This window comes from Ambystoma mexicanum, chromosome 6p (assembly GCF_040938575.1).
Source record: "Ambystoma mexicanum isolate Mex_15411 chromosome 6p, UKY_AmexF1_1, whole genome shotgun sequence".
Taxonomy (NCBI): domain Eukaryota; kingdom Metazoa; phylum Chordata; class Amphibia; order Caudata; family Ambystomatidae; genus Ambystoma; species Ambystoma mexicanum.
In genome coordinates this window covers 145,179,311-145,196,649 of record NC_090935.1, presented here as the reverse complement: position 1 = coordinate 145,196,649, position 17,339 = coordinate 145,179,311, and positions in this window count along the sequence as shown.

Sequence of the window (17,339 nt, the reverse complement as noted above, 5' to 3'; positions counted from 1 at the left end):
GTAGGTGGAGTGTTCATTATTTAGTCTCCTCTTCCTCGTTGTTAGGAAAGATTTCCATTCATGGGTTATTTTCCTTCCAGTTGTGTACCCCCAAACTTTTTGTGTTGTCTGACCATCCTAGTGTCATGGCCACTCCGGCAGGGACACAGTTGTTGCCCATCCGCCCTCGTATGGGGCACTCCAGAGCCCCTTTTGGAGCTCAACATGGAGCCAGGTGGGTTTTGTCCTTGTGCCTCTGGGGCGCCAGGCTCATGAAGAAGACCAGATCATTGGAAACGTTCCAGGCCCACTCCACACGTGAATCTAGTATTAGGTGTGGCAGGGCGTGCCCAGTAAGGCTGCTCAAGGGCGTGGCTAAACTGGCCAGGGTTATATAAGCCCCGCCCTCACACTGATCCATGCTTCGCATTACTATGCATCTTAATGCAACGTGACGCTCACTGCCGCTTGGACCAGCTTACTTACCTTCTGGAAGCCAGCGTTCACCATTTAACCGCATCTGCATACTCACCTTCTGGAAGCCAGCAATCACCATCTCATTGCATCTGCATACTCACCTTCTGGAAGCCAGCGTTCATCATCGCATTGCATTAACATACTCACCTTCAGGAAACCAGTTACCCTGATTCCGGCGCCGCGCTCATCATCCAATGCTGCGCCCATCATCCACGGAGTCGAGCCCTGTAAAGAAGCAGAAAGACAAGGTTAGACAATTGAAACTCAGCAGCTGGGGGTCGCGCCACATTGGGGCCATGCGCGCATCCTCAGAAGTTACTCACCTGTTTCCGGGCCATCGTGAACTCGTTCCCTGTTCGCTACGGCTGCCATCTTCATCTTCGCAGCTGCCGGGTCGCGACATCACCTACACAGGGAAAGAGCAAAAGAGAGACATTAAGGAAAGAACGAACAACATTGCCAGAACAGACGAAACAAACACCGTAAAGCAGGTTTAAAGCAAAATAGACTATACAAACAAAACGCTCACCTGGAGAGAAGTAGATTAGTCGCAGCTGGACTGGACGGCCACACACAGGGACCAGTGAAGGAACTCGGTCCTAGTTAAACATGCGCCCCTGTCGGAAGTAGCAGGACAGAGAGCTCATCATTCAAGATAAGGAGGTGAGCCTTCTTTGGGCAGCGCAACCTACGGGAACTACACCCTGGGTGGAAGGGGTCAGGAAGGGAACTCGGGTCACAACTGGCATACTTACGCCTTCTTTACATTTACATAGGAGCAGTCTTGAGCAGCACTACCGCAGTAACTGTACAAGCACAGAGGGAGAAGCCAGATAAGGGCGAACTAATCCCTGGGAGGGCTGCAGCCGTGCCCCAACACCCCCGCAGAGACCAGGTGAGCATAACAGAAAGTGAAGCCTCTTCAAATCTCTTCCTGGGCGTAATGCAAACTTCAGAGACGGACCAGTTGGCCCAATTACTGGGTGAATTACGGGCTGAGGTTCATGCCTCAAGACAGGAAACCAATGCCCTAACATCACTTGGAAAAGCTCCATCTGATGCAAAGCAAAAATCGATATCAAAAACTTCTGAAACACAACAACAAACAGCAGCATGACTTGCCGACCAGGGAACAAGAGTAACTTTCTCCAGGAAAAATGAGATGCCAGAGCAAACTGAAGCAAGACTTGCTGACATGAGGACAAGAGCAACATCCTCCAGGCCACATGAGACACCAGAGCAAACTGAAGCAATGCTTGTGGACATGAGGACAAGAGCAGCATCCTCCAGGGCACATGAGACACCACTCGATCAGGACACGGGCAACGCCGGGTACCCAAGCTAGTCATTTATAATTTGCAAACGGAATCCGTAGACCGTAAGTGGTGGAGGTTTAGGTTGAAGTTACAGGATTAGAAGGTAGAAGCCTTGGATACAGAGGTTGGGGTAAGAACATTTATATGACAATGAGGGCAGGGCTTCCTGGCCCTGTTGCTATTAAAATGTGGCTTTTCGATTGGTGGGAAGAGGGGGGCTGAGGCTAGCCAGCTGAAATTGGACTCACTCTTTAAACTGCTAAGGCTGAGAGACCAGTGCCCCTGCAACTTCCATGTGCATGCACACAATGCCTGCCACTATGCTGTCTACGACCAATAGTAGGCAGTCTTGCAATTCTACCATATGTTAGTCTATTCTATTTCCTCTTGTAAAGCGCATGACAGTGTGGTTTCTTGGTACAGCAGTCAAAGAGAGCGTGAAAATCAAAATGCTTCAGTTAAAAGCCAGTTTTCAGTTGGATTAAAAAACAAGGTAGAGCAATCAAAGACGCAGCTCAAAGGGACACACGTTCCAGAATGAAGGGTCAAGAACCGAAAAAGAGAGTCCTCCTTTACCCAATAATTAAATCTGAGACCATCCAGACAGCTCAGTTGGTGCGAGCACAGGCTTCTTGCTGCAGAGTAAACGTTAATGCAATCCATTTTGAAATACAGGGAGGGGCAGCATTAGATAGTGATAGACAGTACACAGGGTTCTGAACTGCACGTCCTGCCTATGCTTAATCAGCAACCAATGCAGATTAAAGAGAGAATTGGTGATCTGAGCAGAGCCCAGTTGGAAAGAAAAGAACCAATCTGTTGGAGAAGATTAAGAGAATACCTACAGGAAGATGAGGAATGACTGAGCTGAAGGAGAAAAGTAAGCAATGCATCACACTTTAAACCAAGGGATTCACTAGGAGACACGTAGAGGACATGTACCAGGAGACGAAGGCCAGATCTGAGAGCACAGCAGAATAAAAGGGTCAAAGACAATGTCCTCCATCTTAGGCAGGGTTGCTAGAGGCTGGTCCATGTGGTTAGACATGTAACTCACTCTTTGAATTTGATCGGACCAGTTGGTAAATCTAGTATCTAGCACACTGTTGTGGTCACTGGTCTGACCGGGACAAGGGTCTGAAATCGGGGACGTGTGAGAACCTTAACAACATGCCTACTTTCGGGGCAAGCCATGCACTCTAATACCACTACGGTGGTGATTCGGCACAATATAAAAGCTTCATAATATCCCTACTCCATGATGTACCTTAAGATAAATGACAACTACACCATGCTTAACGCTACACTAACGGCCTTCACATGACCCTTACAGGTCTTCTTATGGAATCGTAATTTTCTGCTGTGGAAGAGTTGGGGTACCTATAGCGTACACGCCGTACAGTGAGGTAAAGGATTGGCCATTCACATGTTTGTCTGCGCCACTGCTTTGACAGGTCTGACTCTTGGCATAGCCACGTCGCACACAACTTTGATGCTACTGCAACATTTTCTGTATCTATTACCTTCCAGGACCCGTTTTGAGTTACACTTTTTCTCATGCTTCAATATATTGAATGACTTCCTGGGCAGATTTTCTTGACAAGATTCCCCGTCTTGATAGCAATGTACCACTGGGATATGGATGTTCACACATTAGCCTAGGATATATAGGATTTTAAAGTTTTCATTAGGAGAAACTGTAGAGCTCATTGAAATTTGAGAATGAATGCATATAGAAATATATCGTTCGCTACAGGTTGTCATGTTTTTTCTCTGCCAGGGGTTCTATGTCATTTCATCGACGGTCGTTATTACAATGGGTTTTTTACGAGTAATTTTGTTTTTTAACGAATAACCTCATTGATATTTATTTGTTTTATTTTTGGGGGGGGGCTCACCCTCCAATCCCCCAACCACTATTGTTTTTTTTAAACTATTCCCGATCCCCCCACCCTTTATATACACTTTCCAACCCCCCCCCCCCATATATATTTTGGTGATTTTTTTCGTTAACAAATACTTGTAAAAAAAAAAACATTGAAATAACGACTGTCGATGAAAGGACGTTGTACCCTGCCAGGCCCCCTCAAGGAGAGAGACAACTCCTACGTCTTACATAGACACAGGAGTGAGGGGGCAATTAACCTATCCATATTTAAACCCACTCATAAAGGCTGACAACTTCGCAAATCCACATTAGCACAGGCTGCCTCTGCAGCCTAAGGATTTTGTATGTAAGGCATATGCTTCATTTAACATTTCATGCATATGATGACACAGAGAGTCCTTAATGGCTTGCTGTGAAATACAAATGCATAAGTATTTGATCAGCTTGCTTCTAATCTTAGTTCATTTTCCAGTTCAGGGCCGGGCATGTTATTTCCTGTGTTTTCCAAAGCAGGAGTGGAAAATGCATCTGCCCCTGGTGAGGTACATGCATGTGTCCTTGTTATTGATCCTTTATACCTCAAGCAAGTGCATGGACCTATCTACCAGGCCTTTGCGCCTTCCGTTAATTGATATTGCAAAGACAACAAACACCTGAATGCTGGTGTATTGTTGAGATGCTCAGTTGGGCATGATGGTCATTTCCAGACCTGCAGATCCAAGACTGTACAGCCTTTCTACACTGGTCAGATGCCCCGTATACAGGATTGAAGAGAGGGGCCCTAGAATGGACCTTATGATCTCTACGCGAATATCGACTCACAGGTTGAAAAATGAAAACTTGCTGCTTGGCCAGTCACCAACTACACCAATCTATCAAAGATATGACAAAAGATATTCTCTCAGACACCCATTCAAACCGTATCCAATTGATGGTTTCAAGGAGACCGAGGTCTCATCAAGGGATCAGATCGACTGACAATAAAGCCAGGTATCAATAACGTCACTAGTGACATCACTACATAGCCGCGTTAGTCATGAAGCAAATAAGCATCCATGCATGAGTTTACACATACACCAGACTGACATGAAAAACATGCTTATAACTCCTGTAGAGGACGAATGTATTTACATAATGCTAAGAACCTTGTCTTTCTTTCTTTCGCTAAAGCGACAATGCAAGTTGCTGAATATACCTGAACCAAGCAGGACCCACCGTAGCCAATCCAGAAGCTCGATTTGTAATGTGGAATAAAATGTTGCATGGTCCAATGGTCTTCTTGCGACCCAGCAACAGTGTAGTTTGCAATAAATTGGTGGAAGTCTCAGGCAGAGCCACCTTACATTGAAAGCCAGTAGAACCACTGACCCATAAAGGTCCTATAGTTAGTTAGTCTAAGCTGACCAACGGCAACACCCCGTAGGTTTTTGGGGTGGACCGTTTTTTTTGTGACATCACTAGTGAATAAAAGCATGTGACACAGGTTCGCGAACTGAGATGTCTAGAGATTTGTTTTCCTGTATGATCCCTGCCTGTATTGGATAATAAAAGACAGTGGGCCTCATCACGAGTTGGGTGGTATTCTGGTGCATATACCGCTGAGCGTTATTTGCGTTAACGCCATGATTTGTGCCACAAACAACACCCCATTACGAGATGGCGGGCAGGTGCACACGGCCCGGGCGTTAACGCAAATACTGTTTGGCAGTAATAGTGGCTGAAAACCCGAAACTCTGTGAACATTGCGTTAGCGCCGACAGCTTGCATCACCGCAGGAATGGGAAACAAAGCGGTGGCCATTTTGGAAATCACAATCCACCTAAAATCAGAGCCTCTGGAAGCCATCCACTCCAACAAACCTTAGAAAATGTCCCAAGAATGTGTGAGGGGCAAGTCTGCCCTGGACAGGATGTGCAAACCTAAGTTCTCAGACTCAGAACTCACAATACTGCTGGAGGAGGTGATTTCCCACTAGGATAAACTCTATGGACCCCAACAGAAAAAGATGGGCTCACAGCGGCGTAACCATATCTGGGCAGACATCAGCCAGAAGGTCACTGCGGTGGGCCGTGTCCCCGGGGAGGAAGAGGACTGCAGCAAGCGATTTAACAACCTGCAGGTCCGTGTCCTGGGCCTCCTGGCACAGCAAGGGAGTGAGAGCATGGCGACTGTTGGAGAGCATCCACCACCACCACCACCATGACCAAAGCAGGCACCATGGGAGGAGCAGTGTACCACCCTCATCGACATTGCATCCTTTGGGAGAGAGGGAGGAGCAGAGGCAGGCACCAGCACCCAGGAGGCTGGGGGTGAGTCACTCCCACTTGCAAATTGCATTGTGAATAGGCCACCACTCCATCCCCAGTGTGAATGCCTGACAGCTAGGCACTGTGAGTGGGTGCAATGCGTGGGAGTGACCACAGCCACCCACGACACCACCCTTGTACCAGCACACCTAGGTGATCCCTGTGATCCAGAATTGTGAGTAGGGCAGCCATTGGACACATGCAAGTACCATGCCACACACATCCATGGTGGGGTCACAGCATCGTCAGGTGGGCGTATGTAGAACCAACCCCCCCTCACTGACTGCGGCATGTCAGCTGTGCATGTGCATGATATGCGTGAAATGGCTATGTCAACAATTCCAAACTGTGTCCCCCTCCTCACGTAGTATGCCATAGTAATACCGACACCCTGAATACAAAACAGGTCAAGCCCAAGCATGATTGAAACTGTCCTGTACACCCTCCTCCCCCTATACGCACTGAAATGCATGAAAATATTTTGAGGTGATATGTCCTCCTGCCATATCCTATGGTCCCTAGAGACACGCATGCATTATCCGAGGGCAACGTCAATGACGAGGAGGCAAGCCCATCCCAACATGTGCCCAGACATGCCTCCACCAGCACCACCACCCAGCAAAGGGCCTGTTAAGACACACCAAGGTGGAGGACCCACACCACCGCAGCAGTGTCACACCACCTCGGCGCACACAAGCCACCACGGGCTCACCACCTTGGCGCACACAAGTCACCAGGGGCTCACCACCTCGGCGCACACTAGCCACCAGGGGCTCACCACCTCGGCACACACAAGCCACCAGGGGCTCACCACCCCAGTGCACACAAGTCACCAGTGCCACCTCACCAAGCCCGTCCCAAGCCACTGGGGGCTCACAGGATGTGGAAGTTGCAACGAGTGCAACCACCCCAGAGGAGGCTGCCTCATCCGTTGAAGAGCAGCATGCTGTGCCTGTCTTAACACCAATCCACAGTCCAGTGCAGCAAATGAACACACCAGAAGGGACCCCTGAACATGTGGAGACTCAGAGCCACAGTTCTGCATCTCTCTGCACGCCGCCGCCGTGCAAACACAGCAGTGACGGATGAGGACACACCCTCATATTGGTCATCTGCTGGCAGCCCTTACATCCACGGCAGGCCCACCAGACAGCCCAGCACCTCCAGCAACAGCAGCCCCACAACACTGCGCAGCCCTGCCCGGCACATCAGCACTACAACACGGTGTAGACCTGCCCGGCACAGCAGCCCTACAACACTGCATAGACCTGCCCCCCACAGCAGCCCTACACAGGACACAGGTCCCGCCAATGCTGTATTGGCAAGCCTGGGTGTGATGGAAGCACACCAGATGAGGATAGAGGGCATGGCCATGGAACACAACCGCCACATCAAAGTAATCAGCAGTGCAATTAGGAGGTCGGCCAAGACCATATCGCGTGACAATGCCCGCACATGTAAGGTCGTAGAGGCATGCACTGCGGCCCTCACAGGGCTTGGTCAGCGAGTATACGAATTAAGAGAGGGGCAATCTGCACATCCAGAACAGATGCATGAGGCAAACAAACTCCTCTGCCAGCAGCTGCAGTTGGCTGCATCGGTGCCATCCACCTCAACCACACCCACAGAGGGCTCTCTGCATCCCTGCAGGGATCACCCAGGCATAGGTCACTGCATCATTTGCAACACTCCTGAAGGCAGTGCACGTCGGAAGCGTCAAATTCCATGTTAGATGTAGAATGCACTGTTGCCTTGGGGTTATATAAATACAATGGGATGCAGGCTACCCCTCCCTTCTCCTCCTAAAGGTATGAAAACGCTGCATTTTGACAGACGCCTTACATTGGTCTGTATTTTTCATCAAGAACAGATCACTGAAATTTAACAGTAAAAGAACACAATTTTATTTGTCACCATGTTACTAAAAGGCCCAATTATAGGCTTAACACCATAACATACAAAACATTTGTTATATGTGTTCAGTTGTTGTTCACACCATATTAATAATCATATAGTACTCAACAGTAGATATTTGAACCATGTGGTGAGGTTGTGAGGGGTTAGTGGAACAGTGACTTTATGTGATGTTATTATTCAAAACATATTCCAAGTCGACACTGTTGGTGTTTCTGACATAAGAAGAGAGTACAGCTGTTAGTGTATCTCTTCATATGCTTTCCTCAGGACTGGACTTTGTTAGGGAAAGGGGATCCTATTATTCAGGGTTTGAAGGTCCCATTGGTGCTAAAAAATAGAAAATGATGACATTCAATAAAAAGCGAGTATCTGTGTGCAGTTTTTTAATATCCACCAAACAAAAAGGGGGTGGGGTACCTGTACTTTAGCTTCTGGTGGATTGGGCTATAATTTCTTAGGTAGGTGTCATCTGTACACCGGTACAACAATTCTAGTCTTTGTGATAGATTTGGCTTTTCATGGCGTCATCCGAAACGTCCTATGGTGAGTCTATGAAACAAGGATGAAACCTTTTTTATTGCTGCATTGACTTCAAGTAGTGTAGAGTGCTTCGTTTTATATATATTTGCAAAAAGTCATGATGTTATAGCTATATGGAGGCGGCTTCTTGTAAAATGAAAGCCGCAACTCTCAATGGTTAAAAATCAAAACGATTGCTGGCGTTTTTAGCACTTGTGTTGCTAGGTAACTGCTTGGTTTCGACGGGACTCGGGTAGGTAGTGTAACCATGCCCGTGAGTTATCCGATCTATGCTGTACCCTGTCATGACCTCTTGAAAATACAGATCAAAAACTAGACAAATAAATCAGGTTCAACCGAGAGGCAGCGTACTTACAAAGTCGTCTGCTTCTCGTCAGTCTTGTTGCTAATCGTTTCCTTCACCGGTTTGCGCAAACGCATTATGTGCGGGGGCACGTTACTTATTCTCGGAAGTGATTGGGGAACTGCAGACGTCCTGGCAATAGGGTATGACAGTGTAGGGTGGGTGTGTGGTGATGGGGGGAGCGGTGCTGGAGAGTTTGTGGGGGATGTTGGGAGTGGTGCACAGGCACTTGGGTGTTGGTGGGGGAGGGGGTTATGGGTGTTCAGGAGTTGGTGTGGGGGAGAGGGTGTGGGTGCTGGGGGTTTGGTGGGGGGAGGGTGTATGGGTGCTGGGGAGTTGTTGGGGGGAGCCATTAGTTCCATTTTCATTAAAGCCCACTCAAACATGACATAAAGCAAGGACATTCAATTGTGTACAAGTGTTATTTATTTTTCAAGTGCTGTTTGTGACGTGCCCATTCACCATTTTAGATTTGTCAATCAACGCCTGTCTGGCCAACCTCCCCTCCCTCACCCCATCCCTGTGTGCAATAGCCCCGGGAACATGCACATGGTTATCGTCACTCCCATCCCCTGGGTGTTGCACATCTGCATCAGGGGTAGTGGCACATTCCTACGGCAGCAGATGTAGTGCAGCATAGCACAGGTGAGTACAATCTTGCCAGCTTTTTCTGCTGCATACATCTGTGCCCCTCCAGTACAGTCCAGGCACCCGAACCGTGCCTTCAACAATCCAAATGCCCTTTCTACACATATGCGTGTCCTACTGTGGGCATTGTTGTATGCCTGCTCTGCCAGAGTTTGTGGGTTCCGCTCAGGGGCATCAGCCAATTGAGCTGTGGGTATCCTGAATCACCTGCATGGGATGAAATGAGAACATTAGGCCTATGTCACTTCAATGGGTGTGCAAAGACTAAGCATCATTACACTATGCACTGTGGTTATGTTTGTGTGCAACAGGGACATGCAATGTGATTGGCTGATTGGTCCATCATCTTTCAGGCCATGCATCATCTGACCCGTACATAAACCCTGTGTGATTGAGTGGGCTGTCCTGTGGCAGATTACATTTGCCTGCACATGGGATTACTGAACTCGCACCGGTGGATGATGACCTATGTGAATGGGATTGTGTGTGACACTCATGCTCATCAAGCAACATCATGTAACCACTTGTACATTGAATATGGTGAATTCCTGTTCCATGGGTTTGCTCTGCAATGTGCGCCATGTCCCTTGTAGCCCACTTTCTACCTGCATGGATCCCTGGGTGTGATTGGCAGAGTGGTGCATCCATACACTCAGGATGGAGCTCCCGTCATGACTGGCTGTTCAGGGTCAGTGGTGATTTCTATTTGGATGTGGCTGTCTCAGTGGATAGTGGGGCTTTAGCTACATGGCACCATTGTTTGTTTTGTTTCTCATGCACGTAAATGTGCATGCATGGGTCACTCTCTCAGGGATGTTCATGTTCGGGTTTGATCCTGATCATCTACAGTGGTTTAGTGGATGGGTATTGCATTCCTCGCATTTTGCATTTCTTTGTGGTGCCCCGGGTGAGGTTACTATTGCATGTCAGGGTGTAAAGCAGCACTGCAACACAGACCAGGTCCATTCTGGATGTTGTGGCCCAATGTGTTATGGTGTTATGAGAAGTGTGTGGCCATCACCTTGTTTGGGCCCAGGTGTGGTGGCCGTGTGCTGGTAACCTTGTGTGCCACACAAATATCATACTGGTGCTGTGATGGTGCTGGCTGTGGCTCCTGGTGGCATGCAAGGCTTCCTGTGGCTCTGTGCCCCCCACTTCATTTGTTATGCTTTGACATGTATTTCAGGCAGGGTTTGTACTCACCCACTATCCATGTGCGATGTCCTCTGTGCCTCTCCATGCAGGCTGGCAGTGTGCTGTTGCGCAGCACCGTGGAGTCGTGGGTGGATTCAGGGTAGCGGGCGCAGCAGTTGCTGATGATCAGGTCTTAGCTAAAGGACATCTGCATGTTCAATGAATGGAAATGCTTCCGATTCCGGTTCGGTGCCTCATGGTCCCAGGGTGCAATCAGTGCAACATGTGTGCAGTCTAGGGCTTCAATCACGTTGGGCACTTGGCCAATTACATAGAACTGTGCCTTAAGTTCAATCACCTGTACCTGGGTGGTGGGCAACGCCATGTGTTCGTTCACATGGTACAGCAGTGCACCCAGCACCTTGCTAGGACAGCACTAAATGTGGACTGGGCCATTGTGATGCTGGAAATGCTTCGGAGGGACAGGGCCTCCCTGTCCTTGTCCTGTAGTCCTTTTTCATGTGTGTTCTGTATTGTTTTCTGCCCAGGCTTCCATGTGGGACTCCTGGCAGCGCAGCTCTTCTTCGTTTTGGTCACGGTGAACAGACCATTGGGATACGCTTATTGCACCCATGGTTAGGGGTATATCCCTGCACCCCTAGTGTATGTTTTTGGGCACTTGTGTGTGGCCCACAGAGCAGGGAATGGGCTGGTGGCAGCTCCATGCAGAATTTGACCGGTGCTCTGAGTATCCTCCATTTTGGGATGCCCAGGCCCTGCCATTGGAATCAGATGGTAGGAGACCAGATGGCCCCTGCTTTCTATTGCCTGTTAACTTGTTTTCCTGAAGTCCTGGGAAGCCCTGCCTCTGTCCCCTGACTGGCTTTTGGGTGGAAGTTCCATATATGATACTGTGGGGAAGTCCAGGCCAGACTGGCTGGAGCCTTCCCAATGACTTTATGTTGTGGGTACACCCTTGGGGTGGGACCTGGGTGAATGGAGTGTGTGACCAATATGCACTTCATGTTATGGATGTCTGGTTTCTGGTATGAAACACAATGAATGAGACAACCCTGCCCGAAACTGGTATGAATGCAGTGTAGAGTGCTGAATGGCTGGGTACTTGTCCCAATACACATTCTTTGTTGTGAGTGTCTGGAGGGAGGAGACTGGCCTGAATGCACTGTGAGCGTGATTGGGTGCCTGCCTGCCTGAATGCCCTTCTGAATGATTGGTTTCCTGAGTGTGACCCAGCAGAGTAAATGAGAGACCAAACAGTATATCTGGGGGCCACTCACTGATAGAAGTCGTTCAGAAGCTGAAGTCGAAACTTGATGCTTAACCTTAAAGCCTGCTAGAAGAAGAATTGCAGCTGCTGTCCTTCACTGCAATCTGAAAGCTACTGTGTCTGCCAAGGAACTGATCCAAGAGAGGACTTGGCTAGGAGACCTCTTCCCGTGCTACGAGGGACCATCATGCACCAGCCAACCTTCATCAAGGCTCCCTGGAAGTCAGTCCTCGAAAGGCTGCCGACCGGAGACCGGGACCGCCGACGAATATGAAGAGAAGCACCCGGACATTGTTAAGTCCATCGACGTCGACGACCATCATTGCCGACTGGAGCCGCAATGCTCCATTGCCTAAGAGCACTTTGAATGAAGGACTCCCTTGCTCATCACCGACGACCGCTTTGTCCTGCCGGAGAAAGTCAAGGTCGCCGTCGACCAAGGAGAATACGCCGACGACCCGACGCTCTTGCTTGTCCAAAGTTCTTCATTGACTCTTTGCGGCAACAAACTATTGCCATCGAGGTGCACTGCACTCCTCATCTTCGCAGGACGTCCACGACCGATCATCGACGAGCACCGCCAAGATTGAAGCTGCTGCCTTGCCGCCGTTGTTCACCCTTTTCCTCGTGGGATCTTGACGAGCCGTGTCTCCTGCCTTAAAGGGAGTCACTCAAGAAGGATCAGTCGATGACGTGAGGTCGAACTCTGCAAAACTAGCTACATTGGGGTGGTAGAACATTTGTAGAAGGAGATAAGACTCTTATAGACAATATATGGACTGAGCTTGTCAATATACTTTATTTTACAGGTTGCCCAGGTGGGGGGATCCCCATACAGAACTGTACCTACTGGTAGGGGCCTAGTATTCTGCCAATTGTCTCACCAACTTGTTTCCCTCCAAAGTCTATTGTTGGTTAACTTTGCTATTGATTTGTATGCCATTTGAAACTGTCAGTAGTTAGTGCATTTTAATGGAATCAAGAGTAATTGTGGTACCACATTGAGGCTGTATATATTTATCATTTTAGAATTGCGTGAGCACAAAGTGTGTTATTGTGATTGTGTAGATAACGTGGACCTTATTTATGTAAAGAACTGTTTTATCACTAACATAGCGTGTGGACATTCATTTGTGGGGGTTTGGGGACTACACTGTACTTAAGAACCAGCCTGCATCACCTCCTGAGAGCTTACACCTTGATTGCTCATCCACGTTTTCCAAATAGAGAATCTTGGCTGGGGTGCTTTGTGCTTTTACTCTGCCATGTAGAGAGCAGAAGTACAGATACCCCAATCCAGTCTTTACAGCCATGCCATTCATCAGGGTAACTGTGTGCTGAAAGCTGCCGTCCCAAGGTATTGCAGGACTGACACCAGCTTCACGAGTGGGGGCACAGCGGTGCTGATGACAATCCTGCTACCAATGTCACCTTGGATTGGGCCCAGGGTGATGGCCTGACCCTGGGGATGGCTATCCGACTTGTTGGGGCTGGTCTCGTCTACCTCATCATCATCCCCCTCCTCAGCCTCCTGTGCTCACTGTGCCCTTGGCTGGTTGTCAGGCCTCTGTATCTCCAGGCGCAACATGTAGGAGATCTCTTCCCGTGCTACGAGGGACCATCATGCACCAGCCAACCTTCATCAAGGCTCCCTGGAAGTCAGTCCTCGAAAGGCTGCCGGCTCTAAATGGCACATGGTGTTGTGAAGTGTGTTTGTTGCTTGGGTGGGTCTTTTGTAGGCCTCTTGTGTGCATTGTTAGCAGCTGTGCCTTTATTTCTCTCTCCTCCCTGCTTCTAATAACAGCATGCTGTTGAGAAGTGTGTTTGGGGCTTGGATGGGTGTTTGTGGGCATTGTTTGCACCTGTGCCTTTATTCTTCTCTCCTCTTCTCTCCACTCCTAATGGCAACATGGTGTTGGGTAGTGTGTTTGGGGCCTGGATGGGTCTTTGTGTGTATTGTTTGCACCTGTGCCTTTATTGCTCTCACCTCCCTGCTCTTAGTGACAACATGCTGTTGCGTAGTGTGTTTGGGGCCTGGGTGGATCTTTCGTAGGCCTCTTGTGTGCATTGTTTCCACCTGTGGCTTTGTTACTCTCACCTGTGTTTGTTTACCTCCAGGAGGCGGTCGGGGGTAATAGTTACCGGCTGGAATAGAGCCGGCTGGATTGCAGTCGTGATCCGGCAGAGCGGTATTGGCGGCGCTAATACCGTTTCCGCCCGATGAGGCCCTGTGTCTCTATCTGGGCTTATCCCCCGGGAGCGGCGAGAGTGTCTGTCCTCTTCTTCGTCCTCACTCCCCAATAAATCGTCTGACCCAGTGTCCACAACGATAATGTTCATGTCTACATGAAAGCTAAGCCTCCTCACCACCACATTTCCATGCTGCCCTCCTCCCGATTGACCTGTACTTCTGTGTTCCCCCCCTCATGGAGTGGTCATTCTCATCTCTGTCTGTCCGTGGGGTAGCCCTGCTACTTTTCCCACTTCTGTATCATTCCCTCCTCACTTGCATTTCCTTTTCCTTGTCATCACTAAAATTTACGAAACCTATCTTTACTTGCGCTGCCCTTAAGGCGTGTCCCTCCTCTTCTTTGCGTCATCCCTACCTAAGGGTCGTTTGACTTCTAACTTCCTCTTGTCCTTCTTTATTTGAACCTGCCTTTACCTTTCCTCTTCTGCTTTTCTTTTTGCCATGTTCTCAATATCTCTGTCTTCTCGCACCCCGCTCCTCTCGCTCTCGTGCTTCTACATTCTGTTTCTCTCTGCACACCCCTTCATTCTCTTCCCTCTCTTATCATTACCCCATCTCTCACTTCTTCCACTTCCTTTTTAGTTGCTATTTCACAACTCACACATCCTGTTTCTCCCGCAACCTGTCTAATTTGAGTGATATCTGTCTGCCTACCAATTCATTCAGGACTGTCAGCTTTTGCCCCTCAAGGCTTCCACATTTCCACAGGTCATTTTCTTTTAACCTCGCCCAGATCTCGCTGCATTCCTTGCATTTGCAGCCTGCGCTCTGTGCTCCCTGATTGTCTGCTCAGCCTCGCCTTGCCCCTCGTTCTTGCTATATGCTGGAGGTGCAAAAGTGGGATTGGTGTAACCTGCCACTGCATTTAATTCCCTTGCAGGGTATAATCCATGGGTTCCCGCTGCTGCTCCTTCATGCTCTGAGGAGGAGGAGGGAGAGCCGAGGGCGATTCGCTCTCTGCCTCTCGCTGGCTCAGCATCCATTGTCGCCGTGGCGGACCCCCTTCCTCTTCCTGAAACATTTTCCATAACTCTAGTATGGCCATCCGTTTGCTTAACATTTTCCCCCTGTAAGCCTTATGTATGTATGTGTGTAATTGTTGCTGCACATAATGGGAGAAGCTCCCCTCTTTTGGCCAGGGCTTCGCCAATTTGCCCTCTGTGAGGCAAGTCCATTCCGTGCTATATTACAGATTTTGTCCTTATATCGTGGGAGGGACTTGCACGTATGATGTAGGGTTGTGTCCCTCCTGATTTTACCTGAATACATTATATTTCAATACTTAATTGACCTCAAATTGGGATTTTGATACGTCCACCTTTTTTAGGATACTCTTAATTTCTTTCACCTCGATATCAGGTAACAAATACTAAATCACCAGATCAACCTCAGCCTCTCCGCTCTCAACCAATACCACAGCAGTGCTTTGCGCACTGCACTTCTGCAGCTCTCCGCCCCCAAGGCTCAATTAACAAATCTGCTCATGCGCTGCCCACACCCTGCGCTCCAAACTCGATTATAGCTTTCAGCCTAACAAGCTGTGCACCTCTAGTACAGTACTCCTTCAGTCCTACACATCACCCTCACTGGTGACGTCACCTCTACAAGAAGGAAATATTCGCCGACACCTGCCCCTTCTTTCGTCTGCTTATACGTTCCCGTACACAATGACAGACCTGACAAAACACAATTAAAATATATGTGGCCACCTTCCAGCCTAAGTAACAGGGAAAACCAATCATTCACGTGATTTGCCTGTACCTACAGCATCACCTTGTAGATAAAACGCCTCTGCAAGACTTGACCAGGAGAACACCTTCCGCGATACAAGCTAGCTTTGTCTGCTAAGCCCTACACAGGGGGATACCATCATCCATGATCCGAGCTACAATGCTCAACCCACAGGAAATCCAATATTTACATATCTTGTGTCATCCGTAACCTCAAGTCAATCGGCTAAGCTGACTGCCCAAACTGAGCACCCCACGCCTGAATGTTCCCTAACCAAGAACAAAAGGTACACAACAACGCTCCTATCTAGACTAAAACCACCCCAACACAACCATCGAGCAGAACCTGTCCACTCCCTCCCCTGTTTGCCATATAGCCGAGTCTATTCTTACACTTCGTGATCCACTGATGTTGCTCAAACACTGATTCTCCCCCAACCTACCACCACCTTTCCGGTCTGCTGGGTGTTGCATGGGAAAGCGGGCTGAAATTTTTCCAAGGCGGTTCCTTAGGAGCTCCTCATGGTGTGCACTCTCTGTGTGGCTCTCGACTTCAATGAGTCACCTCACAGCTCTCCAGGAACGTGGTGGGACAAGACGGCCTCGCCGATCGAACGTAGCAACCGTCGTCTGCTACCAGCTGTAATGTACCAGGGGAATTGGGAATTTGCAATAAAAATGTTCCACGCTAACAGAGAATCTTGGGCCCATCAAAAACGCCCCAATGCAAAAACGGAAGACTCAGGCATGTGCCAAAGTATACTGGGCCTCATCATGAGTTGGGTGTTGGCCCTTGAATCCGGCAGAAATGGTATTAGCACCGCCAATACCACTCCGCCGGATCAATACTGCAAGTTAGCTGGTGATATTCTAGCTGGGAGCTATTACAGCCAGCTGTAATAGCGCTGGCTGTATTAGCGCTGACAACACAACGCGCTATCATAGACCTATCAAAAGTGGAGTATTGGTGCTAATAGTGCTGAAAATACCCACGGCCACCTGCTGGAGGTAAAAAAACAGGTGAAAGTAACAAAGCCACAGTTGGAAACATACACTACCCAAAAGCATGTTGCCATTAGGAGCAGGGAGGAGAGAGCAATAAGGCACAGGTGCAAACAATGCACACAAGAGCCCTACAAAAGACCCACCCAGGCCCCAAACACACTTCCCAACACCATTTTGCCATTTGGAGCTGGGAGACTTGATATGGACCTCTACATGCTGTGCCTGGAGCTACAGAGGCCTGACAACCAGCCCCAGCAACGCGGGCACTCATCCCAAGGGTCAGGCCAACGCGCTGGGCCCTGACTGATGGTCAGTTGGTAGCTAAGTACAGGCTGGACAGGGCTACGATCACCCAGTTGCTGGACACAATCCAAGGTGATATCGGTAGCAGGATTGCCACCAGCACCGCTGTGCCCCCACTCGTGAAGCTGGTGTCAGTCCTGCAATACCTAGGGACGGGCAGCTTCCAGCACACAGTTACCATGAGGCATGGCAAGGCCCAATCCACATTTAGTGC